Genomic DNA, 25,900 nt, shown 5'->3' with positions numbered 1-25,900 from the left:
GGTGCATTTGCTTGCTTATGAAAGGGCATAAAAGCTTTTCCTGAAAAGAATAAACTGGAAAAAGATGAGACCTTGAAATGGAACTGTCTTGCAGCAAACTGAATTTAAGAGAGCCTATTTCTAGTTTATATGATATTCTGCCGACTACATGTACCACTAACATTGTAATTTCTCAATGCTAATGAGAAGTCACTGCTTTGAGGCTTAACTAGCTAGATACTTACCAAAGTATCTGTTTTGATATTTTCTGGTATGAATTAGGTTTCCTTTATACTTGTTTTCATGTCTACATTTCATTATGTCATTTTTTAAGTTAACTTTTTTTTTTTTTTTTTGGTACCAGAGATTGAACCCAGGGACACTTAACCACTGCGTCACATCCCCAGCCCTTTGATATTTTTATGTTTTATTTGGAGACAGGGTCTCACCAAATTGCTTAGAGCCTTGTTAAATTGCTGAGGCTGGCTTTGAACTTGAGATCTTTCTGCTTCAGCCTCCTAAATTACTGGGATTACAGACGTGTACCACCTGTGGCCTTTGTATTGGTTCGTAATCTCAGTGTGACTTAAAAAAAAAAAAGTCTTGTTGTAGTAGGATAAGCATTTGTCCTTATACCATGCATAAACATAACCATATATATGTATATGTATGTATAAAGAATTTTCCCTATTAATCCATCCATATACAGATATATGTACACACGTATATCTGTATATGGACGGATTAATAGGGGAAATTCTTTAGAGTATGTATTTCCTTGGCTAAAAGACATTAGATGATATCTTGGAGCCTACAGTTATTTGGAATATGCTAATAACCATAGACTAGGCAGTTATGTCGCTAAGCATATATGGTTTTGCTAGTGAACTGCTATTCTTTCAGTAAATCACTGATATACAAATGGTAGTGATTTGGAGTATCTTTGATTTCTAGGCTAGCAATGGAAAGCTTTGGTCTTCCTTTAAGGCTTTAGAGACCTGTAGAATGATCCTCCTGAGTGCAGGCCCAGTAGAGAGGCTGCCCAGTACCTCACCAGCCTGCTGTGTACAGAGCTGCACAGAGGGAACTGTTAAAAGAAAAGAATTGATGTTCCAATTTTGCTTCTCACCACAGTGTGACTCCTTAGGAAAGTCCCAGTTCTACAAATCATTTAAATGAACATTCTTGGTACATTGCCACCAGAGCTTCTCTTGAACCTCTTCAAAGCAAACAGTGTATTATGCCCTCACTCTTTCTCTTTTCCCTATTTTTCCTCTTCTCTCTTCCAGCTTTCATCTTTGCCATTTCATGCCCACCTACCTTCTGAAAATTTAGGCCAGAACCTGTGTACAAGAACCGTGTGCTTCCTTCCCCAGCCCTTTTTCCCAGAGTATTTAACAACCTTTCCTGCAGAGCAGGGACAAACTAATGCTGATGAGCATAGTTACCAAAGTTAAAAATAGTTGAGAATTTTCATATAAGAAAAATAAATTGGAGAAAATAATGTTGTTATGAGATCCTGGTGAATTAGGATGAATGAACTGCTTATAAAAACTTTTTTGAAGGACTCATAAGGAAGTAGCAGTAAGCGAAAGAGAAGTGAAAAGGCCAGAGGATAATTTGCTCCAAAAGACAAAAATGTCAGGTTATTTAAAAACGTCTTTTCCCTTCTACTTTAGTGCCAGGAACATCTGGCCTTGGGAAAAGTTTAGGAAAGAGGTTTTCAGACACTGTTGTCATTTAAAACTTAAAGAGGTAGGTAAAAATAAAACCTTGGATTTTTTACTTCTATTTTTTTCTGCAGTGCTGGGGATTGAACCCAGGAGTTTGTGCATGGTAGGCAAGCACTCTACCACTGAGCCACACCCCAGCCCTTTTTTAGTTTAGTTTTTTTTTTTTTTTTTTTTCGAGACAGGGTCTCAAACATTGCTGAGGCTTTTGCTTTGAAGTGTATCATCCTGCCTCAGCCTCCCAAGATTGCTGGGATTACAGGCATGTGCCACTGTGCTTTGCAATTTGAGGCATCTTGTTGCCAGTGCCTGGCGAAGGGACCCCTGGACTTCAGACAGAAGGTGCCCCACTACAGCCCTCTCTTTTATATTTTGGTGTTTTCTCCCCTGTAAATCGTAAACTGATTTTTTTNAGGCATGCACTATTGCACCTGGTGGAAACTTGGGTTTTTTTTTTTTTTTTTTAAGAAACAGAAAGGACCTTAAGAGAGTTCTATCCCCTTTCTTTTTAGATTTGGAGACTAAGGCCCAGAAAGGTCCGGTGACTTGTGTGTGAGTCAGAATAGCTCATTAGTAAATAGCAGGCACAGAACAAGGCTCCTGATTTGAGCACTGGCTACCACATACGGGAGCCATGTTGAGGGGGTCTCATGGACTTGGGATCCAGATAGAGGTGCCCCTCCAGGATCTGCAGAACCAGATACATGCCTAATGGAAGTATACTAAGAGATTAAGGATTTGGCAAACTGATCTCTCCTTAATTCCTGGGAGACAGTCATATGGTTGTAATTTTGTAGGCAGAAACCTAACCTATCCTACCTGGAAATGGTTTGTGTGCAAGAAGCTGGTTCTCATGGGAAAAGAAGAGGACAGGCCCCGAGAGGAAAAATTACTTATGGGCTCAGGAGAGGCCAGGAAAAGAGACTTAATCTTGTGTAAATGAAAGTAGATTAAGAAATATGGGTAAAGATCTGTTGTGAGATATGGATGATATCAGCTCTCACTGTGCCCTGGATCACGCAGTCCTCAAAAGTGTTAGCCCTCCTTAGCACTGATTCTCAGGTCTCTGAACTACTTTCTGAATGCCAACGAGGCTTCTTGGGTACCATTATTACAGAAGGGTAAAACCTGGACAATGAACATGGTCAATGGAAAGAAATGACATCATTTGGAAATTCTGATATGCCCAGCAGCCCTTGCAGATTTTTAACTGGGGTCAGCCATTCTAAGTTATCTCTCTGGCACCCAGATAAAAGGGAAGTTTTAGAACTTTTTATGACAATGACTGTTTGAAGTATGGTAAACTATCCCTAAACCAACTTCAACTCAGACTCAGTTTCTCTGTAAATTCACACAACACAGATTGCTTCTATGATCCTATAAAGCATGAGCATATTTTCCTGCCAATATTCAGTTAATTCTGCAGCAGCAGACACCAGCTGGGTATCTAGTCAGAATCAGTTCTGACACTGTCTACCTGGAGATAGCATTATATCCTCCAGGTTGAGGGTTCAGCCCCCAAAACTGGACCTGGATCTGGCTCCTACACGCACCACCTCCATTTTAGATGCCAGTCACAAGCTTCAGGTTGTTCTACCTGTGCTTCTGACTGACTGACTATAAACCCAAGTTCCCCCAACCTTCTCTTAGGTTCACTCAGTTTGCTAGAGTGGTTTACAGATTGCAGAACTCAGAGGAACACTTTATAAAGAACAGAGATAAAGAGATGCATAGAGTGAGGTATGGAAGAAGGGACAAGGTGTTACCTGCTACTCTCCAGGAACCTCCCCTGTGCACTATTTAGGTATCTAGAAACTCTCCATCTGGTTCTTTGGGGGGTTTGTGGAGACTTCATTGCATACTTCATGCTAATATACTGAGTGGGGAAACCCAGGGAGGCCTGTCTGTTCAGCATTCTTCTTATCCTGTCTGTACAGCATTCCTTTCTCCAGGGCATAGGGCAGGACCAATCTGTAATGATGAGGGTCTTGTGACCTCCTATCTGATAAGCGTAAGTCAGATATTTTCTTTATGGTCAGCTCTAAGACAGACAGGCTGGGGAAGATCAGAACTTCTATGACCTGCCTTGAGGAAGAGCCAGAAACCATGAATTAAACCCCAAAAGACATGTATCATAATATCACAGCCACTCCTAAGGGTCTTTCCTGGCAAGCAACTGCCTGTCCCCTTAGCATCAGTCTTAACTCTTTGCTGTTCTGCAAACTGCCACAAGCATTGGAAATCACAGGGCCCTTTTTGGACACAGGATATTTTTTATAAGATTCACCACCACCACCATTTCCCCTTAATTTAGAAATATTTATAGAGCACTTTTCATGTGGATCTTTTTCTAGTGGAGAATGTGGACAATAAACAATAAACCTAAAACGTATTGCATGATATATTCTATTAGAGGGTCATAATTGCTATGAAGAACTACAGCAGGGTAAAGCAGAGCAGAGGCACCGTGTTGAATATATGGATTTAAGTGGGGGTGACTAGGGTATCATGGAAAAGATGGTAATATTTGGAAGGGGTAAGAGAATTTTCCAGGTGGATACATAGAGGAAAGCAGAGGGCAGTGAGGCAGTAGGGTGCCTGGCATATTCAAGGAATAAAAAAGAGCAGGTGTGACTCAGGCAGAGTGAGAAGTTGGAGGCAAGACCCTGGTGTCCTAGCAGGCCCATGTGGAACTCTGGCTTTCCCTCACAGTGAGAGGGTACTTTGGGAGGACTTTGAGCAATGAGAGGCAGTGAACTGACTTTACATTTAAAGGATCCCTCTGGCTGCTGGATTAATAGTTTGTAGGAGCACAAGAGTAGAAGAGAGACCAGTTAAGAGGCTATTGCAGTACTCCCACGAGAGGCCATGGTGCCATGGACCAGCGTGGCAGGAACAGAGGTGACAAGGAATAATTAGAAACTGGATATTTTGAACATAGAACTAACAAGTTTAACTGTTGGGTTGAGCAATAATAAGTAAAGAGAGGCGTCAAGGATGATTCCAAGGTTTTTGGCCTAAGCACAGGGAGAATGGAATCCCATCAAACTGCAATGACAAAGCTATAGGCAGAACAGTGTGGAATGGAGAAGGGATAGAGTTTGGCTTGGGATCAGCTGAGCTCGAGGTGTTTGTTAAACAGACGTCCACGTGGAGTTGGCAATGGAGAACTAGATACACATTTCTGGGTGAAGGAGTGAGAATCCTAGAAGAAATTAATTTTTCTTAATGGTCTTAGTGGTTTAATATCCAAAAGTCCTAAAAAAATACAACATGGAGTGGGACTGCATAATATCTTATTCACTGCTTGATTTCTAGGACTGATTCAGAGAATGCTCGTTAAGGTAAATAGCAGTAGAAAGGGCAGGATTCTTATCGCAAACTTTGTCTTTCAGGGTTTAAGCCTCAGTGATTCCATAACTCTTATTTTGAAAAAAAAAAAAAAGACTTTTTTTTTTTTAACAAAATAGGCAAAAGCAGGGGCTGGGGTTGTGGCTCAGTGGTAGAGTGTTTACCTAGCACGTGCGAGGCACTGGGTTTGATTCTCAGCACCACATAAAAATAAATAAATAAAATAAAGGTATTGTGTCCAACTACAACTTGAAAAAAAAAATTTAAAAATGGGCAAAAGCAATGCCTAAAAAAAGCAAGCTTTCCTTTGCTTATATGTCGAAGCAATCAAAGGAAATGTTATGAGATTGATTGCTAGAATTTTTGTTTATGTGAATGTTATTTTAAATATAATTGGAGTTGCATTTGTTATCCCTTAAACAAACAATGTCTGGTTGTGCAAACTTTAATGAAGTAATTTATGTTGTTTTCCTATGGAAAAGGAGGTAGACTCTTTATTCAAGAGGTAGAATTCTGAGTTCCCATTGGTTGGATCTCAGTCCATGCAAGATTGTTAACTTTTATTTTCACATCTAAAGTCGCCTTTTTGTCTTGCCTTTTAATCAACTTGTATGAACAAAAAGCATCTATTTAAAAAGTACCTACAGTAATTCTCTGGAATAATACTGGTGTTTCCTGGTCCAAGCTGAGATGAAAAGTTTTTAATTCTCAACTTGTCATCAGTTTATAAGAGCATTTATCAAATGTATCTTTACGTAATCTCATTAGTCCTCAATCAGGCAATGAAGCAGGTTCTATGATAAGCCGCATGTGCAGAGGTATGTATTGCCTCAGAGAATGAAGGGTATTGACCGCATTCCACTGTCAGGAGCCAGAATTCAGACCAAGATCTGTCTGTACCCACAGCTTCCCCAGTCCACTTCCCAGAAGCATGGAGTAAAGGGAAACCAGAGCATTTCAGTAATTCAAAAATCCTTCCATGATCTCACATGTGGACTAAATTGTAATACAGAATGGTGTTTTTTATGATAAGCCAAAAACCCAAGGTGCCATTCACATATTTCAGGGAGTTGCCAAACTAGGCCTTGAGGTGGGGGAGTTCATGAACCAATCTTTTGCTTGGCCTCTACCCCATGCAGTAGTGGGCTTGTTGATTGGAATGACACCAGTGGGCTGATAACATGCTGCTCCATTAAACCCTCAGAGGAACACCCAGCCCTCCCTTCTACAGAAGCCTGTTGCAATGCCAGCTGGCAGCAGCTGTCCCAGGCTGCTCCTTGAAGGTGCCTGGGAATGGGGAGACTGCCAGCCAGCCACCCTTGGGAGTCCTGAGTGAGGGGTTCTGGGAGTCTTGGAAATGGTTCAGAACCTGGAGGCTCTGCCTCAGCTCAGGGTTCAGAAGAAGGGCTGGGCTCTGTCCCCGCAGTGCTGGCCACTCAGAGCCCTGTAGGACAACCAGCTCCACTCCCATACCAGTAGCCCTCCTGGGGGTGTGGGGAGGCACAGTCCCTCTCCACAGTTGATAGTCAGTCTTGTTTGCCTTGATACAGACATACTGGCTATCAAAACTGTTGAAATGCTTCAAAACTGGTGGGTGAACTATCAGTTGCATGAGTGCACTCGAGGATCCCTAAGACTTTTCCTGTAATTCCATAATTGAAGTAAGCACTGGCCACAGAACAGGTGCCTGGGACCCTGTTGTAGCATCAGATTGTTCAGTGCCTATGCCTCCTGGTTGTTAAATATTTCTGATATTACCCCCCATTTCATCCTGATAAAACAAAACATTGAAAGCATTTTTGTGAGCAAGTAATGAGAAATTTTGATCGGGGTTCAGGAGGACAAAACTGAAACCTGCAATTTTATCCCTGTTTCCCTGATTCTATGATATAGGCCTGTTGATATCCCAGGCTCTTCTTTACTATCTAGAATGAAAGTGGCTATAGCAGTTAGGGTTTCCAAGCAACAAGCAGTGCCCCTGGAAGTGTAATTTCAATTCATGCTTTTAGAGGGCCCAAGTTTGAATTTTGAATTTTACAGGAAAACATCTTCCTCTGTACTCTTTCTGGAAAAGTAGTTATTGTTTCAAACTATGACTTGTTTGCTTCCATAACCCAGTTGGTGACCACTTGCCGAGAGGAGGTGAAAGGTTCATTATAAGCCAGGCTCCAGTAATCCTGATTTATTGGTGCCAAACAGTTGCTTTTTGCAGCTGTGAGGAAGTTTTCAAAGTTGATTTGTTTCTTAGTGGAGCAGCAGTACCATATGGTTAAAAAACAAAACAACAACAACAACAACAACAACAACAAAACAATCACAAACAGTAAATGCCCACAGGTGGTAGATTCCAGGAGCAAGCAAGAGATCCTTGTCCCCATCCTCAAAGCACCAGATTAAGAACCAGATGGTTCAAGATACACTACATACTTCAGGTTAAGAGCCCCTGTGTTATACTTTAATACAGGGGCTCTTAACCTGAAGTCTATGAACTGGATGAGAGAAGTAGTACTTATATATTATCACTAACCCCTCATTGACATTTTGCATTTCCTTTGATTATGAATGTAGCCAACAAACTACAGTAGCATTAGGAACACTTGTAACATTGTCACCAATAGAAATGGTAGATGTTTTATGTCATCATGTGCTAGGCAGCTTATAAGATGGTACCCAATGATCCCCACCTCTTGAAATTCATTCCTTTGTATAACCCCTCTTCCTGAGTATGGGCTGGATTTAATGATTTACTTTTGGTGAAGTAAGTATGGCAGAGAAGATGAGATGTCACTTGAGATTTTCTTATAAAAAGACTGCAACTTGAATATGAAGGCTTTCTCTCGCTGTCTTGCTCATTCTGAGGGAAGCCAGCCACCATGTTATAAGCTACCCTGTAGAGAGACCCCCGTGGCATGGAACTGAGGGAAGCATGTGGCTAACAGCCAGTGAGGAACTGACATTTGCCAACGAGCAAGTGAGCCTGGAAGCCGATTCTCCCTTAGTCAAACCTTCAGATGGGAATGTGGCTCCAGCTGACACCTTGATTGCAGTCTGGTAATAGACCAGGAGCTAGAGGGACCCAGACAGGTTGCTCTCAGGTTTCTGATTCACAGAAACTGTGATATAATAAGTGTGTGTTTGTTTAAGCTGCTCAGTTCTGGGTAATTTGTTAGACAATAGTAGATTAACTAATGCATATTATAACTGCCAATATTCCCAAATACTATTTGAGCTCATTTCTGCTTCGGAATTATAGTAATTACTAGACTGACCACAATCTTGTAATTGAATGCATTTAAAGCATAAGGAAGCACATGTGTTTATGTATAAAAAAATTGTTTTTAAACCATTTTGATGCCATACATTTCCACTATTGAAGTTTACCAGTTCTTATTTCTTAAGGTCTCCATTCTTTACAGATATTTCATAATTGAAAATCAGTCAGTTTATAAGAAGAACTTTTAGGAGGGCCTTGTGATAGGTGTTGTAATTATCTGTGCCTTGTGAGGTTTATAATTGAAAGTTAATTTCCCAGATTTAGCAGCTCTGGAAGTCTCTGGAAAATTAAAATGAAGATGATCATTTCCTTATAGATAGGGCTAATAACCTAAAATGTCTAACAAATGACAGGCACAGGTGCCAGTCAGCCAGAATAAATGTCAGCCTGAAAACCAAGCAGTGGGTAGCAGTGAATATGAACGTGCTTGTAGGAAAGTGGAAACTCAGGAAGTCAGGATGTGTGCACCCCTGAGCACTCTTGGCTCAAAAAGGGGAACTGCCAGCAGTCCTTCCCTTTCCTTCCTCAGATAGTGTTTCCAGATTTCATCAGTTATACCAATGATAGTTTGTGAGATGATCTCAGGAGACATGTGAATAAACATTCTTTTATTTTAGTCTTTCTTTCTTTCTTTTTTTTTTTTTTGTTGTTGTTGTGGTGCTGGGGATGGAACCCAGGGCCTTGTGTATATGATGCAAGCACTCTACCAACTGAGCTATATCCCCAGTCCGACACTCTTTATTTAAATGATTATAATATGTGCTAGAAAAACATTACAATACCATGTGAAATTCATGACTTCATGGACACAGTTTCTTAGGATGACCCCAAATTATGTATTTAGATTTGTTTAGCTTAGTTAAATTAAAAATAGGAGTAGATTATAGTCATGTGTCACAGTGTGATGGGGACAGTCTGAGAAATGTGTCATTGGGTGATTTTGTCATAGAATATACTGCATGAACTATGGTGGCACCAAGCAATATAATCTCATGGGACCACTGTTATCTGTATAGTCTCTTGTTCACTTAAATGTCATTGTGCAGTAAATGACTACATCATTTTGGTGGTATGCTGGTACCAGAATTCTGAAGTCAGTTGCAAATATTTGGAGAAGTTTGGGAACCACTGCCTTAGGAAATTCATCAGGAGAACAGACATATAAACACATTCAGAGATAACAAACTCAAGGCTGTGAGAACTAAGTTCAATCAGGTTTTTGTCCAGTTGTTGGGTTACCTGGAAGGCCAGGATTGGAGGAGAGGATTCTCTGTGTCATACCTCCCAGGCTCCAATAACATGTAACACTCCTCTTTCCTCCCTCCCAGAGCATGAGAAGAGGGTAGACAGTGACTTGGGGACCCAAAATATCTTTCTTGTTGTTCTCTCATCAGTAAAATTAAATTCCAATTAATTTAACTCCACAAATACCAGGGTCTAAATTTTTTTTTTATTTTTTTATTGTTGGTTGTTCAAAACATTACATAGTTCTTGATATATCATATTTCACACTTTGATTCAAGTGGGTTATGAACTCCCATTTTTACCCCGTATACAAATTGCAGAATCACATCAGTTACACATCCATTGATTTACATATTGCCATACTAGTGTCTGTTGTATTCTGCTGCCTTTCCTATCCTCTACTATCCCCCCTCCCCTCCCCTCCCCTCTTCTCTCTCTACCCCCTCTACTGTCACTCATTTCTCCCCCTTGTATTATTTTCCCCTTTCGCCTCACTTCCTCTTGTATGAAATTTTGTGTAACCTTGAGGGTCTCCTTCCATTTCCATGCAATTTCCCTTCTCTCTCCCTTTCCCTCCCACCTCTCATCCAGTTTAATGTTAATCTTCTTCTCATGCTCTTCGTCCCTACTCTGTTCTTAGTTACTCTCCTTATATCAAAGAAGATATTTGGCATTTTTAATATTAAATATCTCTGTGGGTGCTGGGGTCATAGCTCAGTGGTAAAGTACTTGCCTGACACATGTGAGGCACTGGGTTTGATTCTCAGCACCACATAAAAATAATAAAATGAAGATATTATGTTCATCTACAACTAAAAAATATATATATTTAAAATAAATTCTCTGTGAGTCACTGTCTAATCCTGCACAGTGGAATGCATTGGCTACTTAAAATGTGACCAGGACACATAGAAACAGGCTGCATTGTAAGTGCAAAAGCCACATTGGATTTTGAAAACTTAGTATAAATAGAAGAAAATAAAATATCTCATAGAAATTTTTATTTTAATTAGTGTCAAAATGATATTTTAGATATTTTAGGTTACATAAAATATATTCTTAAAGTTGATCTCACCTGTTTCAAATAACATTTTTAAATGTGGCTACAAAAATATTACAAATTGTATATTTGGCTGGCATTCGATGAACAGTGCTGTTCTACCTATCTGTAGACAAGAGGAAGTTCCCATGTGTGTGGGAGAGAGAGTTGGGGGCAGCTGTAGAATAGATTTTGCTGGCCTGAAGCTCTGCTTGTTCATCTCTTGATCTCCAGTTTTATATTTCCCCTAGCTTTCCAGACATACCTGATATCTTGCTGGATTTCAAGCTCAGTGTATACAAATCACTTCTATCTGAAAGGTAGAACTTAGAACAATAATAGTTTCTTTTTCAAATAAGTATATCAGCATGCTTTTTCCTCATATTTTCACTCTGGTAACAATGGTTTTTTGCTTCTGTTTGGTTGATTCTTCAACCCATGCTAAAGAAATAACTCCTAGAGCCAGACACCTAGATTCCAGTCCCAAGCTAGATGTGTTACCCAGGTCATTGAACCTTGCTGGGCTTCGGTTGCCATATAGAAACACTGAATCAGTTTACTCAATGACCTCTAAAGTGATTTCCCTTTCTGAAATTCTAAAGCATTTTAAGGCTTCATGAGTTTTGAAGTTGGGGACCACTAATCAGGAGTGTGTGTGCTCTTAAAAATATGAAAGTGGGTCTTCTGAAATATTATTTGGGAACTTGGAGTTTAAATATATGGGTCATTATTCTGACCAATTGAAGGAATCAAATTAAGATAGAGATTTCTGTTGTTGTCTTAGTTTTTTTTAAATGGACACAGTACCTTTATTTTACTTATCTTTATGTGGTGCTGAGGATCTAACCCAGTGCCTCACATGTGGTAGGCAAGCGCTCTACCACTGAGCTACAACTGCTGCCCCAAGATACAGATTTTCTGTTGAAAAAACAGAGCATTTTTAATATGCCCCAAAGGAGCATAAAGCATAGAAGCATGATTTCTAGCATGACATGTCACTTGCCCTATGTATCAAGTGGTAATTGTTCAAACTCTTTGATTCAGTATATCTATAGCTTAATTCTGGTTGTGCCCAAGAATTTGTTTATAAGGATATCAATATCAACATAATTATAAAAGCAAAGAAAGAATTAAATGACTGGCAATAGGAGAAAGTTAAAAGTAAAATTAATAAAAAAGTTTCATGCAGTCATTAAAAATTAACATTTTCAAGGAATGTTTAGTGGCATGAAAGAATAATAAAAGCTATGTTTGAAACTACATAAATTATAATCCTAATTTTAAAATACTTTAGACATATTTGAAGACTAGAAGGAAATAGTCTCTAGAAGGAAATAGTCTCAAAAGTTAACAATGTGTATTTCTACCCATAGCTTTACGAGTAATTTATCTTCTATAAATTATTTATTTATATTCACCATTTTCTAGAGAAGCCTATCATTATTTGGGAAAACAATCATTTAAAATGTATGAAATGCCTGTCAGATGCAAAACAGTGTGCTGGGTGCTGAAGGGATGGAAAGATGAGAGGATTCGCTCGACACCTGGCATCTAGCAACACCATTTTGTAAGGGATGCAGATTCACAGAAATACCTATCTGGGGCAACGGGGACCCAGTGTGAAGAAGAAACTCATAATAAGTAGACAAGAGGACACCTTGTCAGACACCTTGCCAGAGCTCACCACTGTGCTGCAGTGCTGGTGGGGACACTTCAGCACCACCTGACCAATTGAAGGAATGTACTCTTTCAGAGCTGATCCCACCCAGTTTGAGCAGGACACTTGGCATCCTTTCGGCCACACCCTTATCCTGAATCCTAGGCAGGAAGACCTCCAGGGAAGCCATGTTTACCATGTCTGTTCTCATTTTGGGGTCCAAATTCCAGTACCAAAAAAAGAAAAGAAAGAAATTATCTTGTCAGTGAGCTCAGGATAAAATAATATATTATCATGCAAGAATGGTACACGATATTAAAGATAGGATGCCATACAGAGTCATGCATCGCATCACGTGTGACATGACCTCATAAAAATGAGAAGCATGATTTCTAGCGTGGTTGGGGGCAGACCAAGTCTTTCCCTACTTAATATAAGGTTCCTGAAGACTAGAATAGGGTAGAATTTTCTTTGTTGCTTCCAAAGCTCTTAGCAGCTCCTGGCATATGGTAAGCATTAAGTAGTTCTTTAATTAATAAATATACATTAGTAAATAAGATTCATAACAAATGAAGCCAAGAAAAATGCTGATTGTGAGATAACAGGAAAGTAAGAAACAGACCCCCTGTCGGGCCTGCTTAGTAGAGAATGGGCAATACTGAAGACAGGAAGCTCTGGAACAGCACCATAGGGAGCTGCATGCTGGATAGGACCATGGACTCTGGAGCCAAAGCTTTAAGTTCAGATGACCTCTGCCACCTATAAGATGTGTGACCTTGGTCAGGTTATGTAACTTTTCATCACTGTCATATATATCTCATAGAGCTGTTGTGAGATTGGAATGAGTCGACAATACTTGTGGAAGTGCCTAGAACACTCTTAGCACCTAATAAGAGCTCAGTGAATGCTCATTATTGTTGTTATTCTTGGTAGTTAGAATGACTGAAGATGAGGATGCTGTTCAGGAACCTGGAAGTCCCCGGAGATGGAAGCCCTCCTCTCCCCGGCTCCAATTCTACTGACGCACTGATTCAGCTGCTGCTTTTTGTCTCTTGCTTTTCCAGTGTCCTTCTCCATGGTTCCCAGTTTGTGTGTCTCATACAAGGAGGGACTAGACTTGGAGTGGGTTCCTTTTTCCTTCTTTGATCAGAGATTTCAGGCCAGGACCACTCCAGCCTGATCACTGGCCATTCTGGGCATGGGCCTGTTCTTGTCCAGATGGCCATGGCTGGGTGGACCCACTACAGTGCAGATGAAGAGAGTTGTTGTAAATAAGGAATTTTAAATTGTTCTGAAATGAGGATTTGTAGAATGAAAGAGAAAGGTTATAAAGGACTTAAAACTCTGCTGAAGAGACAGATGATCTTTGGTGTTTTCCCCCTAGCATACTGATTCATTTTCTAAGGCTCATTAGTTATTGTTTAAATCCACAAAGGAAATGATGTGACTCAGAACTGTGGAAATGAAAGGAAACCTCAGAGGCCTTTATTGAACCCCTGCCTTTCTAGGCCTTGCCCTTTCCACCTCTGTGTCAGTTCACCTTACAGCCTGACTCTTTGTTTAATTTTTCAAGTGCTCGGACCAGCCAAGAAAACATAATGTGGTATTCATACCATATAGAGAGAAATACCGGCGGGCCTTCTCATAATGTTCTGTAGTTGAGTGAAACCTGTGGGAAAGGTTTAGGGGGACACTAACACCATGTGTGCAAGTTACCACAGACCACACTGCTACTGTCTCCCACCATGCTGGGGACCCACAACTTTCCACCACTCCCTTTGGCTTCAAGGTGATCAGAACAATGTTTTACTTCCAGAAAGTCAACCAGTTGCCACTTTAGACTCCACAAGCACTTGAGTCACATCTGCTAGAAATGACTGCCTGCTCTGGTGCCTGTAGCTCATTCTGTGCAAACAGCAGGGAACAGACAGGTAAGCAGTAAGGAGGTGCGCTCTAAAGACTTCAGAAGATCACTGTTCCTTTTTGGGCCATCGCTCTTTTCCAGATGTCTGTGATTTGCCATTTCTCCTAGCCAAAGAATAGCTCTGGAAACCCTGGACACAAAGCATTCTATCCCCTATTACTCAATGTTTTTTCCAGAGCAACCTAAAAGGTTATATTGGGTTTTACGAGCTGCGCAGGATTTCTGACGGGTGTACCACCTAGAAAGATGAACTTTGGAAACTGCAGGCTTGGAACAGCTTTTGTGAGTCCACCCACGAGCAGGAGAATGAGTGGAGACAAAAATCTCTGCTTCCTGTACCCCAGTTGAATATTATGGCCAACCCCCGAAAAAGGGAAAATGTCATTTAAAGTGTTATAATTGTCCCCACATGTGATCTGTGCCCTTTGAAATATAGCTCGCTACTCAAGGTGAAAGTTAGTGACACAAGCTTCAGATGTTAAAGATTAATCATTCTTTCCTTTTTCCTCTAAAAATGAAAATAAGATAAATGGGTCATCGGCTATGAGGTGAATTTCCTTGAATGAGCAAAACCAAAGGGCTCTTATCCCCATTAGGAATAAACACTTCAAAATAGCAATACAAACTGGTCGCCTGTGGCCCAGACCTATAATCGCAGTGATCTGGGAGGTTAAGGCACAGGATCATAAGTCTGAGGCCAGTCTTAGCAACTTAGTGAGATCCTGTCTCAAAAAGAGTTGAGGTTATAGATCAGTGGTAAAGTACCCTTGGGTTCAATCCCCAGTACCAAAAAAAGCAACACAAAACCAGGATTGGAGGGTGGGGGGAGCAACCAATTTAAAGACTTTTGCTGACACAGATCTTCTCAAATAAATGTTATTTGAAATTTTTTTTTTTTAAATTTTATTAGGCTCTTTTTAAAAAAAATTTGGTGGCAGTGACCATCTGTTATCCCAGAAAAGTAACTGCTTTTACAGAAAATTTGGATTTTTCAAAACCAAATAAATGTTATTTTGTGTGTTTACTTAATTTGAAGACTATTTTCAAATGAACAAGAATTGAAAATTCAGTATTGGTCATTTTAAATATGGTAGATGTATTTCAGCCCAAGCTTGACAAAAGGAATAGGTAATTTAGGAACCACCCACCTTAGCTTTTCAAAGACAATACAGTAGAGGGAGGACCCATGGAAAGGCCTCAGCAAGGGAGATATCATGTTTTTCTGATCTAGCATTGGCTTCAGGAATTGATGTCAAAGTTCATTCGCCTGTCTCCTAGAGGGTAAGGCAGTCAGGAGCCCACCTGTCCCATGGACAAAGCAGGGAAGCCCTTTTCATTACACATGATTCCATTGGATGGAATATCTCCTCTTATTCTATCCTGACCTCGAGATGAATAACCCTGCCCTCACATCCCTTTTGGCACAGAACAAAATCACTGGATAAACGCTGACCTTCAGTTTTCCTGCATATGTGTAGCCATGGCCAAGGTAAACTGGTCTCTTGGGTTTATTTTGAGCTGAAATTAGCTGAGCTGTTTGTTTCCTCAGAGCCATGCACAGATGCATTTTGAACTATCTTTGTGTTTGAGGGCTTTTTTTTTTTTTTCCTGGTATCAGCATACCACTTCCTCCAAGTCATTACTTTGAACAGTTTTTCAGAGGGAAATACTCCTGCCATCACTTCCAAGCAAAGTGATAATTGAGGAATGGCAGTACAACTTTACTGTGTACTTCATGTTTGGAGGTGAGTTCATGGAATGATCGCTTTTCCATTTATTTTTGTAATAGGGTGGGCTGTCTTCATCTGAGCTCAGCAGTAGAAAACTGCACTTTGTAAGTATCAGGCATTGGTTCCCTGTTTGAATGATGCTCAGAGGTTAGGCTAAAACAATGTCCTCAGGTGATCCTTTCCTGCTCTTTTTGAGAATTTCATGGAATTCTTTTGAATATGGATTTCTACATAATGTTTCAGGTTCTCTGGTCCTGACAAACTTTAGAGGATGCAAGTTTAAGTAAAACTATTCTTCACTTTCCTATTGTTGTGTTTTAAATACTTTTTATCAGTGAACTACCATTGGATACTTTTAAGTGTTGATATACAAATGTAAATAGTGCTTTTATTAAGGTGTTTTGTAAATATCTCCTTTTCCATAAATTCATAAATCTCTTTTGCCATTAAAATAGTAGTATATTATAGTATCTCAGAGTAAATTCTAACCATTTATATATTTTTATACTTATGTTAGGTAGAACTAGAGATTTATTTTTTCAAATTTTTTTTAGTTGTTGATAGACCTTTATTTTTTTTACTTACATGTGGAGATGAGAATTGAATGCAGTGCCTCCCACATGCCGGGCAAGTGTGCTACCACTGAGCCCGAGCCCCAGCCCCAGCCCCGAGATTTAAAGCATAATAAGCTTAGAGTGATTGTTATATTCTCAGAGTTATGCATTAAAACTGATTTGATTCCTATCAAGTTTTGATTTTATATTTTTAAGGATATAATTGCTTATTTTGTGTAGGAGAAAGAAAGAGTCACCCTTAAGTAAAATGACTGAGGAGCTGACCAAGTCCTGTCATGGACTTGAATTTTGAAAAAGCTGAACTTCTGGCAAAGTGGTAGCAGGTATCATTCACTTCCCTGAGCAACATATTGAACATATTGAATGCTGTTTTGGAGAATTTTAGAATAAAATCACATAATACTTTAATTTTTTAAGAGAGAGAGAGAGAGAGAGAATTTTTCAATATTTATTTTTTTAGTTTTCGGTGGACACAACATCTTTATTTTTTATTTTTATGTGGTGCTGAGGATCAAACCCAGTGCCCCGCATATGCCAGGCGAGCGCGCTACCGCTTGAGCCACATCCCCAGCCCACATAATACTTTTAAAAGGTTTTTAACACTGCATTTTAAAGACTGATTATACACAGATAATGCTCTTTTTCTTTTCTTTTCTTTCTTTTTCTTTTTTTTTTTTTTTGGTGTAGGGGATTGAACCCAGAGGCATTTTACTACTGAGTCACATCCCCAGCCCTTTTAAAGACAGGATCTCACTGAGTTGCTTAGGGCCTCACTAAGTTGCTCAAGCTGACTTTGAACTTGTGATCTTCCTGCTTCAGCCTCCTGAGCGCTGGGATTACAGGCCTGTGCCACTGCACCCAGTGATAGTGGTCTTTAATGGATCTAGAGTAATATATATGTTGTTTTTATTCATTACTTGAGTTTCTACACGTTGCTTTTGCCATTACTGTTTTTGAGGTACTCTCATCTTTGTGAATCTCTTGGCATGTCTGAGGAATTCTTATCTATATTTTCAAGATCTTGAGGTTGGGGTTGGGGAAAGCCATAGAAGAACACTTTATCTCAAGATTTGTGCCGTTAGAGATTAAAGAAAAATGTGGTGGACAGTGCTTGTGAGGAGTATTAGATATGTGCTTCTGCAGGTGTTTTGAATTCAGGAGGAGTCAACTGTGAATGAATAGGACGCTCTGTGTGCAGAAACCTTTGTACTTTGGAAAATGAAATTTCCCGTTGATCTTCACACTGGTTTTCCATGAATGCCCCTCTAATAAGAGCTGGAGATGCTGAGTGTTTTCTGTGTGGTGTTCAGTTTTCCAAAGCTGTATTCAGCTCTTGGCACTGGTATCTTTCACGTCACAGTGCCATCTTCTTGTGGTAGCTGAACTTGGGCATAATGATAGGAATCCAGGTTTTGTTTTCTCACTTACTCAGAGAAACCAGATCTGGTCTCAAGGCCTGTTTCCTCTCAGTTCATTATGTGCCACCTCTGGAAACTTTCATAGATGATCACTGCTCTCTTTGTTTAGTCCTCAGCCACTAGAATAAAGCAGCCTTGAAAATAAGCATTGTCTTCCATATTCCCCAATTGGATGAGACTTCCCCAAAGGGCCTTTGGACAGTCTCTAAGTAAACTGAAGAGAAGTTCTCTCTTTGCAGTATAAGATTTTGGGATGAGTGGCTCCCCATTCCTCTATCAGACCTTTAACTTACCTACTTACTGATTGACCACAGCCATCTTCAGGTGAAATGAGGATAAGCCAGTGAGCATAAAATCAATACCATAGTTTGTGGGCATTTTCCCCCAAATTTTATGTTCATCAAGTCTAGTGATATTTGGAATTGCACAAAAAAGCAGAGGAATTAGTGAAATTGGGCCCATGACAAATTGAATGGATCATTTATAAATAGGACTAAGTGTATTTGAGAACTCGTTGTAGATAAATGATATAAATGGAGTTTGAAATTATCCGTTCTTAATGTTTATCAAATATCAAATAGAAAAAATTCTTCAATTATCCCTCTGTAAACAAAAATAGCCACTTCTTTGCCTTTTCTCTCAGTCTTGCCCTCCTTCCCTAGCCAGTGCATTTCTTTCTTTACCAAGTGGCACTAATTGAGAAGCTAAGCTCACTTAACCATAGGAATGCTAACTGATGTTGTTTATTGTTAGAATATGCCAGGCACTCTACCCCAAAGCATCTGCCTAATTTAGATATATTGAACACCTTCTAAGACCAGGTGCAAGAACTGTGGAAAGTGAGGGTCATTCCTGTCGTAAGTTTTGACTTGGGAAGAGCCAGATGGAAAGTAGGTCAGAGGATGTCATAAAAGTTCAGGTCCTCTGTCAGTCATTGTGTACATCACTAGAGTCGCTTTGAATGACCAATACTCAGAAAGAGGTTTTGATTGCCAGGTTTTCAACCATTTAAAAAAAAAATGTAATTTAGATTTTACTTTTTCCAAAATAGTGCATAATGGCTAATGAAGGTGATGAAGCTAACGGAAGTTTGGCTACTTGTTAGGTCAGCATGAATTACTCCTTGGTTCCTGGGAAGTTTAGTCTTGTGAAAGATAGAATAAGATGACTCAGGGTCATACGGCTGCTTCCTGTCTGCACGTGTGTAACATAAACCCAGGCATTCCTGCCTTTGTCTTTGAGCAGGAAGAGCTTCAGTGAGATGTGCCTAGAAGTCCCACACCCTCTCCCAACAGGGCATGGAAATATTTCTCATACTTCACAACACTAGCCATAGCTGAACATTAAAAGTGGCCCTTGACTTAAGAACATTTGGCTTAAGAACTCACAGAAATGGTCACTGCTCTCCACTCAATTCCCAATAATTAAAAACATTTCATTTGTTTTTGAAAAATCATGGAGCAGTCTTGCAGTGTAGCTCAGAGGTAGAGCACTTGCTTATCATGCATGAGGTCCTGGGTCTGATCCCCAGATCTAAAAAAAAGAAATCATGGAGCTTTTAGGTAACCTTTTGGTTCAAATGGGAGGAAAAAAAATCTAAGGGACATGAGTATAACTCAGCTGTAGAGCACTTCCCTAGCATGTGCAATGCCCTGGGTTCAATCCCCAGGACAACAAAAAAGAAAAAAAAGATCCAGTTAATATTTCATTAATTAAAATATGTTAATAACAGAGGATATAATTAAAATTATGAAATATTGTCAACCGTACTAATAAAAAAATGAAAATTAAAATAGCCTAATACATATAGTTTTTCACCTTATCAAAGATTTTGAAAAGTGATAATAGTACATATTGAAAAGAAATGGGTACTGGTGCCACTGTAGTAGCTAATACCACAAGAAAGCAGTTTAAAAGTATGTGTCCAGATTCTAAAAGCAAACAAACAAACAAAACTCTGTTCCTGTCATTGTATTATAATAAATTTACCCTAAGGAAATAACCTAAAAGTATTGTTAGACTTCAGACATCTAAATACACATATATTAATTATAGTAGAATTTATAATAATGAATCTGGGTGTTATTTTAATGTCTAAAAAATTTAAACGTTACAGATAATAGAACACCTGTAAAATGAAATATTCAACTACTAAAGTTATTTTAAGAGAATATTAATATGGGGAAATGTGAAGGACACATAAAAACAGCATCTGATCCCATTTGAAATACACAGAGAGAGGACTGGGGGAAGGCTAGCTCAGGGGTAAAGCACTGGCCCAGCATGCATAAGGACCTGGGTTTGATCTCAGCACTGCAAAAAAAAAAAAAAAAAAAAAAAAAAAAAAAAAAAAAAATCAAACAAAATAAAATTTATAAAAACAAAACTGAGAGGGAAAAAGTATTAGAAGGAAATTCTAAAACATTAACTATATTGTACCTATCTCAAACCAAGTATCTTATTTCAATAAAATTAGCATCATTTGGTTACACACCTCCCCTCTCTTTTGTGATAAAAGACAACTTGATTTCCTTCTGGTGGCTCAATGACATCATCTTATCCCAGGAAGGAGAATTATGATCTGGAGGTAAAAGCATTTGGGTCAGGAGTGCCTCAGGGTCAGTCCCCAGTGAGGTCCAAAGAGTTCAGAGTTGTTCAGGGTAATGGGGAGAAGCCCAGGCTGGGGACCACAAAATATGAATGAGTCCTTCTTTCTCCCACCTCTTCCCATAGAGGTAATAGACCTGAAACTGAAATTTTAGTTTAGTCACATTATAAATTAATTAGACTTTTGTGGGCTGGTCTAGCAGTATACCATCAAGTATGTTTGTAAGTATGAAAACCATTGAAATGGAAATTAAAATAGTCATGTGTTCAGTTTTCATATAGAAATGAGTAATTCCCAAAGGACGATTGAGCAATGTACATTTTTTTCTGAGTTGGCCTGCATTAGCCCTATGGCAGCGTCCTTGGTAAGGTTGTTCTACAAAAGATAAATATAAACTGAACCAAAATGGACACCTGCTCTCCACACATGGGGAATGAATTTATTTAATTTCCATCATGCCATCAGCTTGAATATGAAGGCAAACTCCTTGAGGGTGGAGAGTTTTGTTTGTTTGATTACTGTAATATCCCCTAAATCTAAAAACGTTCTGGGCACCTGATAGATGCTCCATTTTTGTTAAATGACCGCTGTGCTCAAGAGCCCTCGCACAGTTGCTCACTGGTTAACAGGGCAGTTACAGCCATGCAGGGAGGGTGAGCAGAGTAAAAGATCATACTACCTACATCACTCTAATTCCAGAAAGGAAACTACAGCTTTGTGTGTTGTTCTTTTGGGCTAGAGAAGAAGATCAGGAGAGTGAGTATAGAATCAGGTCAAGGGAAGAAAGCAGGGATGGCAGGGACCTCAGGGTTGGAGAAGTTAATCTGAAGAAGGAATTGGAAATAGAAGCCATGGTCAGGGACCATGTTGTGGACCCCGGTGGAGGTTACAGCAGGTTATTCTGACACCTTGGCCTTGGCCATGATGCTCAGGTAGTCTTGCCAGGACACAACTGCCACCCAGAAGCCAAGAGTAGCACCCAGGTGGGGTTTTAATTGTTGTTTCATATTGTTTTGTTTTTTATTTATTTAGTGGGGGGCTGGTGTTGGGAGGGAGAGACTATTTTGACTTTTTTTCTGTCTCTGTCCATTTCTCCTCCTGTGGGTGTCCTACAAAACATACACCACATGTGGTTTTTATACCTCAAGTCTTGGTGGTTTGTTATCCTCAAACTAGTCAATATTTAAGTGTAGTCATGGAGCTGCTTTTTACATAAGCCACCAACTGATCATTCTGTTGGAATGAATCTGAAGCAGGCAGAATGGTCCAAGACTTTGGCTTAAGCAGCTCCGTGTTTCAGGGAAGGAGTCATTTGGTCAGTACTAAGCAAAAAACAACAACAAAAAATACCCACGCAAAATGGTGGAGCTGATCACTTTGTGATTGCACCTTTTCTGATCTCTACATGCATGTTTGGAAGCAGAAAGCATTTTCCAGGATCTTTCCTGTGATCAGATAGGGTACTGACCCCATTAGAGACAACCTGGAAGTGTTTTTCCAGCAATCTGTTTTCCCAGTCAGTCATTTGGAGAATCCGGAGCAGCCAATGGCAAGGCGGGGAAGTTGTTGGAGGGAATCTGGGGTCATTTGGGTAGAACAAATTCTGTTTGGGCTGAGCCACTGAGAAAAGCAATCTGCTAAGACACAGGAGAAAAAAAGTACACAGGCCTCTGAACACCTCTGGGAACAAATGGGAAATATCTCCCAGGACTGGAGGTGAGCAGCTGTGGGGATCCCAGCTCTCTCCACTTCCCACAACTGGATGAGCAGGTACCCAAACCGCACTAAGGAGGCCCAACATCCCCAGAACCATCAGAAGCTGTGATTCCCAGCCTCATCTGATCCAGTGGCCACTTTTAGTACAATTTTCTGCCGCAGTCTGGCTGGGCACAATCAGGAGCCACTTGTCAAAAGAAACTAACTTTATTTTTAGAACCACACACGCCAAACAAAACAGCCTCTCAGGAAAAACCCTCAGAGCCTCAACTGCCACCACCGGCTTTCCACAAGCCTCTCTCTCCCACACAAGCTTCTCTCCACCTCCCACAATCCTCCTGCTCTTGAGGCCGATTGGCTGGGTCACGTGGGTGGAGCCAAAAAAGTCCCCCAATGAGCAGCTCCGTGGTCTGAAAGGGCAGGGAAACAGCCCAATGAGCATCACCGCAGAGGAGCCAATCAGCTAGATGTTGCTGGGGCCGCTGTGAGCCAATCATCAGCCGGCAGCTGGAAGTTTGCTGGGGCCCCTTCGGCTGTGGCTCTCAACAATTTTCTAATCTTCCTCCACAATTCTCAGTGAACTTCATAAATGATGTGGTTTGACCTAATTTCCAAAATAAAAATCACTGCAATCTTAATTTTAAAAGAAATAAAATAAAAGCAGCTTTTTAATAAAATAAGTTCAATTGAGAAGTGATCAGGCACAGTTCATTAAAAAACAAAACAGAGTAAGTTGTCAGGTATTTGCATCTATACACAGAGTCACTGTGAATGTGGCTACTACCACTGCGGATTAACTCTTATTAGAGGCTTAAATACCACAATTGACAATGTCCTTGGGCACATGATTTTCCAAAAAGGAAGAATAACTCTTGGTAAACATCTTGTCAACCTAAAAAAGAAAAAAATAAAAATAAAAGCAAAACAAAACAACAGGATTCTCTGAAAAATACCATATTCATTTGGGAATATCAGAGCCCTGCCTTGGGAATACACCCACCATAGTAAACTGTGGGAGGATTCAAAGGAGTTGAGGTAAGGAGAAATTTTCTAAAAGCAAAAATGAGGATTTACATCAGATATTTTGAAACAATAACTTTTGGCCACAGTGATGTTGGCCACAAGAGTGGTGTCAGTCAAGGGTGAATGAACAATTGCTGGGCAGACATCCTTACAGAAGTCCTTTTGGTTATAAGGTAGGTGGGTGGTGGCCTCTGTGTGAGCTCATGGTTCTGGCCAAGACTTTGTGGTTAGTTACTATCGGGCAATCACATGTAATAACCCTTCCTCCAGAAAATCCTGGCTTTATTTACTTTCGTTGTTATTAGAGCTGACATAGTAACTTCATTTTGATTCTGACAACTTTCACAATCCAAATAAAAGTAATTTCATTAATAGGACATTTGCATTACTGGGAAATTAAAGGAATAAATGCACTAATACAGTACAGATGTTCCCAGTCTTACTTATGATGATCCATTGTAAGTCAAGGAGTATCTATCTGTAATCACTTTGAGTTTATATATCAACTGGAGTCAAGTTCTAGGCTCAGATAACTCTAAACAGTTTCTTCACCTACATCAGTGTCCACCCAGACCTTTGACGATCATGTGGGACAATTTTTTACTGAATGAGACAGTTTGGTATAATACAATTCGAATCTTCTGAATCCCAGAAAAGCCTCCCTTTATTGTGACACCCACAAATTCTCTTCCTTTCCTGTTCATGCACAGAACAGTTGGGACTGCCTCTCACAGGCAGCGTCACCAGCCAAGTCTGGCTCCTGTGCAATCAGAGGGCCCCAAGGGGAATCTCCAGTCCCTGAGCATTTCCTGCGGTGTTCAGGCAGGTGATGTCAGGCCGGAAGGTGCAGAGCTGTACCGACCCTTGTTTCCTGAGAGCCTAGGGAGGTTTTCAAGATCCTGTGATTTCTCTCTCCCAGAAAGAGACACAGAGTAACCACGGGGCTGAAGTCTGAATAAGGACCTAGATGGCCATTGTCCCCAACCTAGAAATAATTGTAAAGATCCTCCACTTGCTTTCAAACCTAATGATAGACAACCAACAGGAACACACTACTTTCTGCATGCCAGTACCTTCTCCCAGTGTGTGTGCACTAGAATGTACATGGCGGGATGTGAGAAGGGACTTTCCATCTTTTGCCCCTTGGGTTGTAAAGAAATCACTCCTTGTATTTCACAGGGTTTTCCCCTGGGGGCCATTTGTATTGGACATTGGTGACCAAATGGGAAATTTTTGCAGTTTAATTATAGTACCTATGACAAGACTGCCTTCGATAGAAATATGAAGGGTCTTTTTACATGTGAAAAGCATTTTTCCCTTAAGAAATGAAGTGTGTGATGTTCTAAACTTCAGAATTTCTGTGTTTGCTTTGTGGTTTGTTTTTTATGGTTGGTTGGTTTGTTTGGGGTTTTTTTGGGGGGGTGGGGGAATGGTAATGGGGATTGAATTCAGGGACACTCAACCACTGAGTCACATCCCCAGACCTATTTTGTATTTTATTTAACAACTCAGGCTCTATCACTGAGTTGCTTAGCATTATCCTTTGCTAAGGCTGGCTTTGAACTCGAGATCCTCCTTCCTCAGCCTCCTGAGCAGCTGGGATTTACAGGTGTGTGACAGTGTGTCTGGCTTGTATTTGCTTTGTTTTATTTTGTTTTTCATCTTCTGTTTTTGCTGAGCATGCACTGCCACATAGTATGGAGAGGCAAGACTCCCACTGCATCCTTGGCACCTAGAGTATTGGGCATTGGGTGCTCCAGAGACAGAGAAACATGTTTGTTGAGTTGGAGTATGTGAACCCATTTCAGGAACATTCTTTCTAGATAGTCCTGGGGCTTTTTTCCAACCCTGAGTTGGTTCCCCTTTTATCCTTCCAAGCTAGTCACCTCATCACTTTCTGGTTTAAGAGACCTTGTCCTATCCCTGACACTGGAAAATAACCTTGCTTAGAAAGACAGTTGCCAATGTATTGGCAGGTCTCCCTTATGGTGTGTTGAGTGGCGGTCCTGGTATTACCACAGGTTAGGAGAAGCAAAAGCCTCCCCAGGTCTTTTGGGGGAGCAAACCCAGCACATTTCTGCTTTGCCTGGGCACCTCTCTGTCTAGAACCCAGTGTGTGGCAGCAAAATCATAATCCCAGGTTAAGAGAAGGATGAAACTCAACATGAAATGGAAGCTTTTAAAATTCATTTACACATCTCTCTCGAGCACCATAATATGTCAGATACTGTTCTATCAGCAGCTGGGAGACAGCAGCAAACGAGACAAGATCCCTGGCCTCAGGTAGCTGCCTCTCCAGTGGAAAAGCGGATCATGTACAAATAGTGGCGGACCCAGATGGAGTGAAGGAGCAGGCTGTGTGGACAACCAAGAGAAAAGTGTCCTTGGGAGAGGGAACAGCAAGTGCAATTGCCTGAAGATAGAGGAAAAGGGGAGAAGGGCAGGAAAGGACAGGGAATGGAGGGCTGGCTCTTGCCAGAAATGGCATTCATTGCAGACTTCGCTTGGTATAAAATGGAAAGCCACTGAGGCTTTGGAGTCCATGAATTTCTTTTGAGCCTCTATTTTCAAACTTTTATATGCTACAGTAAGTATCTCTTGGCCGAGGATTCATATATTGTAGTGGGATTG

The 25,900-nt window shown here is 40.3% G+C and overlaps 1 protein-coding gene across 6 annotated transcripts in view; it reads left to right on the top strand.

Annotated features, from left to right (window-relative positions):
• Positions 1-25,900, top strand: part of Wipf1 (WAS/WASL interacting protein family member 1) — a 78,815-nt gene that overhangs the window by 3,706 nt on the left and 49,209 nt on the right. For 2 of the 6 annotated variants that reach the window (XM_015479337.2, XM_048812523.1), the window contains 2 exons: positions 15,989-16,033; positions 16,724-16,827. The exons of 2 other annotated variants lie outside the window; for them this stretch is intronic. The gene's annotated coding sequence lies outside the window, so the exon portion shown is untranslated. Of the gene's footprint in view, positions 1-15,833; positions 15,945-15,988; positions 16,034-16,723; positions 16,828-25,900 lie in introns of those variants that run through there. 2 more of the 6 variants (XM_048812524.1, XM_048812525.1) reach the window with 2 other exon arrangements.

Source organism: Marmota marmota, unplaced genomic scaffold (assembly GCF_001458135.2).
Source record: "Marmota marmota marmota unplaced genomic scaffold, marMar, whole genome shotgun sequence".
Taxonomy (NCBI): domain Eukaryota; kingdom Metazoa; phylum Chordata; class Mammalia; order Rodentia; family Sciuridae; genus Marmota; species Marmota marmota.
The sequence above is the reverse complement of the archived record's forward strand: the minus strand, read 5'-3'. Positions and strand labels throughout refer to the sequence as shown.